Here is a 7763-nt window from a genome sequence, read left to right on the forward strand (position 1 = left end):
TATAAGTTTCAAATATCTTTTGAAACTTCGAAAATTCAAATCATAACATAATTCAATTCCGACTTCAAAACTTAGTTTCTTGTCGGTTATTCTACCGCATATATTTATCAGAATTAATAATAATAACTGACAAATAATTATTCAATCTCAACCTTACGATTAAAATTTCCTAATTATAATAAATTGAGAATAATTCAAAATAACATCACTATAATCTTCTCTACTCCGTTAAAATCATACACTACTCAACAATCTTCAATTTCTGTATGATTTCACAATTTATCGGATTTATTCCAAAAATTGACGGATTTTCAAATATCACCAAAACTATAAAATTTATACCTCAAATCAAAGACCTCGTGTCAACGATCCCAGAACTGAAATCGGTTCGTCGATTAGATAAACCGATAAGTCGCACGATCAAAAAGAAAATAAAAATCTATTTACTCTCCTATCTCTCTCTCTCGCATCTTCTGTTGAAAATGGTGATGCGGTGGAATTGCAATTCCACCGCCCCAACTTTATATTTTTTTTTTATTATTTTTTTTTATTTTAATATTATATTATATTAATAAAATAATTAATATAATATAATATATACTATTTATCATTTTAACATCGATATATCATTTTTGACCAGTCAAACGATCCAATTTTACAAAACTCTAAACATGAAACTTCTCTATCTTTGAGTTTTCTACGTTATATTCAAATCTCAAATCATTTGGGCTAATATTCGGACAATTATGTTAAAATCCATAACATAATTATCATTTTGCCCTTAAAATTAATTCATTATTTTTCAACTTATTTACGAAAATGCCATCAATGCTATTTTATATTCGGGGTCTCACATTTCTCCCCAACTTAAAAGATTTCGTCCTCGAAATCTCAAACATCTCTATATACATAACATTAGCAAACATATAATATGTCACCAGTTATAGTACATATCAAAACTAAAATCAGGTAAAAGGATCAGAATACATCGAATACAATGGAACAGATGGACTAGCATCAAATAAATGCGGATACGAATATCGCATTTTGCTTTTCAATTCCCACGTTGATTCTTCAACACCATGTCGTGTCCATTTCACTCGAACTAGAGGAATCGACTTATTACGCAATATCTTTTCCTTTCGATCCGTAATGCGAACAGGTTGTTCAACATAGGAAAGAGAAGGATCAAGTTCAACCTCAGCAGGTGCAAGTACATGTGAGATCCGGTTCATATTTCCTCAACATAGAAACATGAAATACATCATGAATAGCAGATAGAGCTGGTGGCAATGCCAATCGATACGCAAGATCACCAACTCGATCCAGAATCTCGTATGGACCAACATAACGAGGAGATAATTTCCCTCGCATGCCGAATCGAACAGTACCTCTAAAGGGAGATATTTTCAAAAACACTCTGTCACCTTTCTGGAATTCCAAGGGTCGTCTTCGTTTGTTCGCATAACTCGTTTGACGATCCTGAGCAGCTTTCATCCGCTGCCGAATCAACTGAACCTTATCATTCATTTCCTGTATCATTTCAGGTCCAGTCAATTGTCTCTCACTAATTTCATCCCAGAATAACGGTGATCTACATCGTCTCCCATATAGAGCTTCAAATGGTGCCATACCGATACTCGTCTGAAAGCTATTATTATAAGAAAATTCAACCAATGGTAAGGCATCTTGACATCCCATTCTGAAGTCCATCACAACAGCCCGCAACATATCCTCCAACGTTTGAATCGTACGCTCGGTCTGGCCATCAGTTTGAGGATGATAAGCAGTACTCATAGCCAAACGCGTACCCATCGCTTCTTGAAAACTACCCCAGAATTTAGAAGCAAACCTGGGATCAGGATCAGGTACAATCGAGACTGGCACACCATGCAGTCTCACAACATTCTCAATGTATAAACGGGCCATTCTCTTATAAGGATAAGTCCGCTTATACGGAATAAAATGTACAGATTTCGAAAGTCGATCAATAATAACCCAAATAGCATCACAGCCCTTGGGCGAACGAGATAAATGAGTCACGAAGTCCATAGCAATACGTTCCCAATTCCATTTCGGGATTTCAAGACTATGGAGCAATCCTCCCGGTTTCATTCTCTCGGCTTTCACTTGCTGACAGACAAGACATTTAGAAATAAAATCAGCAATGTCCTTCTTCATACGTTTCCACCAGCATTGAGGTCTTAATATCAAATACATCTTCCGACCTCCAGGGTGAATATTGTATTTGCTACAATGTGCTTCTCGAATAAGGGCAGATTTCAAATCAGAATCATCAGGAACTACCAGCCGACCATTAAGTCGTAAAGAACCATCAGAAGAAATTTGAAATCCAGACTGAGGTCCGGCAGATACAAGTTCTTTCGACTTTTGGATCTGAGCATCGCTTCATTGGGCCTTTCGAATTTTCAATATCAAGTTCGGCTCAATTAGCAATGCTGAGACCGTGACAGAATTCCAATTCGAGTGAAAAGTCCAGCCAGAAGTACATATATCCTCGTGTACTTTGGCGACATTAACAGAAGCTAAAACAGAATCATGAACTTTACGGCTCAGGGCATCCGCAGTAACATTCACCGATCCAAGATGATATTGAATCTCACAATCAAAATCCTTCAGGAGATCCATCCACCTGCGTTGCCACATATTCAGATCAGATTGAGATAAGAGATATTTCAGACTCTTATGAACTGAATAGATAACAAACTTTTCTCCGTACAAGTAATGGCGCCAAATCTTCAAAGCAAACACAATGGCAGCCTGTAACGCCCCGAAAATTTAAGAGTCCACGCGAACCACATGCATGCAATTATTAAATTCTTTGTGTATTTTAATTAATTGTTTTAATTGCTTGAATTAATTATGTTGTGCATATTAGCATGTTTAAAATATATTTGTTTACATGATTGCATTAAAACGTATTTTTAAAGGTTATTCGAGTTGCGATCGAGGAACGGAGACCGAGGGCTGGAAAAAAAAATAGAAAATATTTTTATTAAATAATTATTTTTAATTATTTAAAATATGGTTGATGCTTTTTAGTATTTTTGAAAATAAAGGTTTTTGAGGTGATTTTATACGCCGGGGCGTAAATTTTATCGGTGTTAGTTTTTCAACTAAAACACGAGCTTTTTGGCAACCCGGCTAATAAATTCACATATTTAATTAAAGAAAAAAAACTTTGCTAATATTTTATTTAAATCCTAATTAGACTAATGGGCTTAATTTGGAGGCTTAATAGGCCTAAAAGCCTTGAGGTTGATTAATTAGTATTTAAAGTATCAATTAATCAAAAACCCTATTCTAGAAACCAAAAACAATCGGCCACTCTCTTTCAAAAATAGGAAAACTCTCCCCACCCCTCTCTCATACACACACACGGCACATATACAATTTGGGAAGGATTTTCAAAGGTGCTAGCAAGTTCAAGCCAAGGTGTCCCTCCGTTCTTCGTCGTCAACGTTTATTCGAGCGTATATAACGCAAAGGCACGCCATATTCTCCTTTTTCTCATCATCACACCATATTATGTTTTTATGCATCAAAAAATATGGAAAACAAGTGACACTTGGTGTATTTTCGTTTTCTTGTGTCTCATGAAATTTTCAAGCAAAGTTTTGATTCCCAAATCATGTTTTTGTATGGTAAAAGGGCTGCCATGATTTAAGGTATGATAACACACTGTTTTACACAAGTTTAGGGTCCTTCAAACACACCACAAAAGCTGCAACGTAAGTAATAAAAAAACTGGAAACCAAATTGATAATATTGGTAGCATATGTGATCGGTTGAAAGAAAGGGGATGCATGGCTTGGCTTTGGCTCGACCAAAGCTTGGCTAGGACGTGGTTGGGTCAGGAGAGGAGTCCTAGCCACGCTAGGACTCGAGATAGATGGCTAGGGAAGAGTCCAAGAGCACAAGGACTCTTCCCCAAGCAACCCGAGAAGAGACCAGCAAGCGTGGGGGCTGCGTGGCTGGGGTCAGGGGCTTAGGGCTAGGTTCTAGGGGTCCAGGTGGGTTCTTTAGGGTCTAAGGATGATGCACCAGGGTTGGGACATGGGCTGGTGTGGTGTGGTGATAGGACTCGTTTTTACGTGTTTTTAGTGTTGGTTTTGAGTCGCGTTCATGCATTATATTAGTTTGTTTTAGTTGAATTTTTCAATTTCTTAGCATTATTGAGCATTTGACTAATCTCGTGTATTATGTGGTTATTTTGTTGGAATTGAACCAAAAAGTGGGAGAAACTTTGGCATAATATCGAAGAGGTCTCGCTAGGGCGGTCAAAAGTGACCGCCCCAGCGAGCATTGTGGTCTGGCCGAGGATTATTTTGCGCAAGTGTCTCGCTAGGGCGGTCAAAAGTGACCGCCCCAGCGAAACCAGGGACATGCTCGAGGAAGCTTATTCGAGGACCTCTCGCTAGGGCGGTCAAAATATACCGCCCTAGCGAGAAGCGAGATTGAGAAAGATTTGTTTCCAAATTTCTAGGGACTCTATCCTACACTATAACCTAACACACGAGAGCAGCGGCCGTTTTTTGATCTTTATCAGACTTTTCATCATTTTTCTTGGAGAGGAGGCTAGGAGCAAAGGAGATTTCGAAGACCTCGAGATTTCCACGCGTCGTGGCCGTCATCCATCGTTATCTTTAGTATTTTCATTATTCACTATTTTATTTCTTACATTGATTGTTGGTTTTTATCATGAATTTCAGTAGCTTAACTCTAGATTTGTTGGGATTTGAGGGGATCCTACCCCGTACTCGGTGTTGAACATTATTTCTCGACGTTTTTATTAGTGATTTGTTTATGCTATTGTTCTTTCGTGTTTCAATCGAAGCCTAGCTAACTTCCTTTGATTATTTCATGTTGTTGATGAGTTCGATAGAATAGTTAACAATACGATCAAATAGTATAAACCACGGATTTACAATTTTAGTAGATATACGGAATTGGGTACGTGTCGGTAGTGATAGTTCACCCGAATGAAAGCTAGTGGATTCCATAGAATGTAATGCAATCTTGAACTGTTAAATATATGAGGACACTTGAGTACTGCATGTTTTTGATTAGTATTAATATAGCTCGACAGAGTATATTAATTAGTCTAGGGAATTCCATCGAACGCACGAGTAAAAGTCGAGTGTAATTAGTTAAACACGAGCGGTAGGTGAACTGATAATTCCCAACAAATTCTTTTCTCATTTGATTTAATCCAAATTAATCATTGTGTTCTTGAACACGTTTTCTTTGCATTTTAATTATTTTAATTGTTTACTTTACATTAGTTTAATCATCAACTCAATTTATTGTTGCTAAAGAAATTTTAATTGAAAATAAAAATAGTGTAACGCAGTCCTTGTGGAACGATACTCGTATTTACTTACGTTTATTATAACTTGACTATCGTGCACTTGCAATATTTAAATCGAGCTTTCATTTATAAAATAAATTTTGGGATTATTCACTGTGCAAGTTTTGCTCGATCAAGTTTTTGGCGCCGTTGCCGGGGACTGTTGATTCACAATTTTTTATTTTTCAGATAAATTCTTTAGTATTATTTATTTTATTGTTATTTGATACTCTCATTATGTTGCAGATTTTTCTTGTGGTGCATGCGAAGATCACTCGAGTTTAAGCTTGAGCCTTTTGACCCCAAGATCGAACGCACAGCTAGACGTCGACTACAGCAGCAAAGAGCGAAGGAAAGAATGGAAGGCGATCAACAAAGAGAGGAGCCAAGGCGTATACCGATGTTGGATTATGCACAGCCGTCTCTTGATGGAGCACGTCCAAGCATCGTAAGACCAGTCATCCGAGCTAATCAGTTTGAGATCAAGCCAGCTATCATTCAGATGATTCAGAACACTGTCCAATTTGGGGGAAGTGCACTTGACGACCCTAATTCTCATATAGCTGACTTTCTTGAAATTTGTGATACTTTTAAGTTTAATGGCGTGTCTGATGACGCTATTCGTTTGCGTTTATTTCCATTTTCACTGAGAGATAAAGCTAAGTCGTGGTTAAATTGTTTGCCTGTAGGGTCTATTACTACATGGGAAGATATGGCAAAGGCGTTCCTGATCAAGTACTTTCCTCCGTCGAAGACTATGAAGCTCAGAGCCGACATTACTACTTTTGCTCAATATGAGCAAGAGTCACTTTATGAGGCATGGGAGCGCTACAAGGACTTGTTGAGGAGATTTCCACACCATGAGCTGCCTCTTGGGTTAGTTGTTCAAACTTTCTACTACGGTCTGCTTACTCCTAACCGTACTATGATAGATGCTGCTGCCTGTGGTAACTTACTGAGAAAGACGGCGGAGGAAGGATATGAGTTATTAGAGGAGATGGCTGCTAGTAGCTATCATCCTCAGTCTGATAGGCAGAGACGAGGTGCTGGAGTTAATCAAGTTAATGATTTATCGGCGGTTTCAGCACAGTTAGAGGCTTTGAATAGAAAGATTGATGGGATGAGCATGAGTGGGTCGGCTATGCGTCTGCAAGAAATTTTATGTGATAAGTGTGGGGGTGAGCATGATGTGCAGGATTGCCAAGATGGCAACCCATTCTATGTGCCTGAGGGAGCACCGATAAAACAAGTGGGATTCCAGAACCGTCCTAGAAATGACCCTTACTCGAACACATATAATCCGGGATGGAGGAATCACCCAAACTTTTCATGGGGAGGTCAAAACAACCAACATCGCCAACAAAGAGGTCCACCATATGTGATGCACCAAGGATTCAAGCCAGAACCGTCTCGGGAGGAGAAGTCCAATTTAGAGCAAATGATGACTAAATTTATTTCTGCAACAGAGACGAGATTTCATAACCAAGATGCATCCATAAAGGGGTTAGAGAATCAAATTGGACAATTGGTTAAGTTGATTGCTAATAGGGAGCAAGGAACTTTACCAAGCAACACGGAAACTAACCCAAGAGAACATGTGAAGGCGGTGGAATTGCGTAGTGGAAAAACACTCGGGTCTAATGAGGAAAAGACCAAGCACGGTGAGGATGAGGTGAAAAATCGAGGAGGTAAGTCTTCTAACTCTACATCTACACCTATTGCACAGAATAAAATGGTTATCCCTCCACCTTTTCCTGCAGCAATGAAGAAAGCTAATTAGATGCACAATTTGGTAAATTTCTTGAGAAATTTAAAAAATTGCATATTAACATTCCTTTTGCTGATGCTTTATTGAATATGCCAAGTTATGCAAAATTCTTGAAAGATATCTTAGCAAATAAGCGGAAGCTAGAAAATCATATGACGGTGAATTTGACCGAAAATTGCTCCGCTTTAGTTCAAAACAAGATGCCTCCGAAGCAAAAAGATCCAGGGAGTTTCTCGATACCTTGCATTATTGGTGACATTAATTTTCATAAAGCTTTATGTGATCTTGGTGCGAGTATTAATCTGATGCCTTTTTCTGTGTTTAGGAGACTGGGATTAGGTGAACCCAAGCCAACTAGGATGTCGTTGCAGCTGGCTGACAGATCTGTCAAGTATCCACGTGGGATTATCGAAGATGTTCTGGTGAAAGTGGATAAGTTTATTTTTCCTGCAGACTTTGTGGTACTTGACATGGAGGAAGATTTAGAGATGCCTTTAATCCTAGGGAGACCTTTTCTGGCTACAGGGAAAGCACTGATTGATGTTGAGGAGGGGAAATTGAGACTGAGAGTTGGAGAAGAAGAAATTATTTTTGATGTTTTCAATACTCTCAAGCACACAATGC

The 7763-nt window shown here is 38.4% G+C and overlaps 1 non-coding gene across 1 annotated transcript; it reads right to left on the reverse strand.

The window, feature by feature from the left end:
- Nucleotides 1–6131: 6131 nt before the first annotated feature.
- On the reverse strand, nucleotides 6132–6238 carry LOC142525698 (small nucleolar RNA R71). Its single transcript, XR_012815148.1, has one exon. It is a non-coding gene; the product is annotated as a small nucleolar RNA R71 (small nucleolar RNA).
- Nucleotides 6239–7763: the final 1525 nt, after the last annotated feature.

Source organism: Primulina tabacum, chromosome 14 (assembly GCF_025594145.1).
Source record: "Primulina tabacum isolate GXHZ01 chromosome 14, ASM2559414v2, whole genome shotgun sequence".
Taxonomy (NCBI): domain Eukaryota; kingdom Viridiplantae; phylum Streptophyta; class Magnoliopsida; order Lamiales; family Gesneriaceae; genus Primulina; species Primulina tabacum.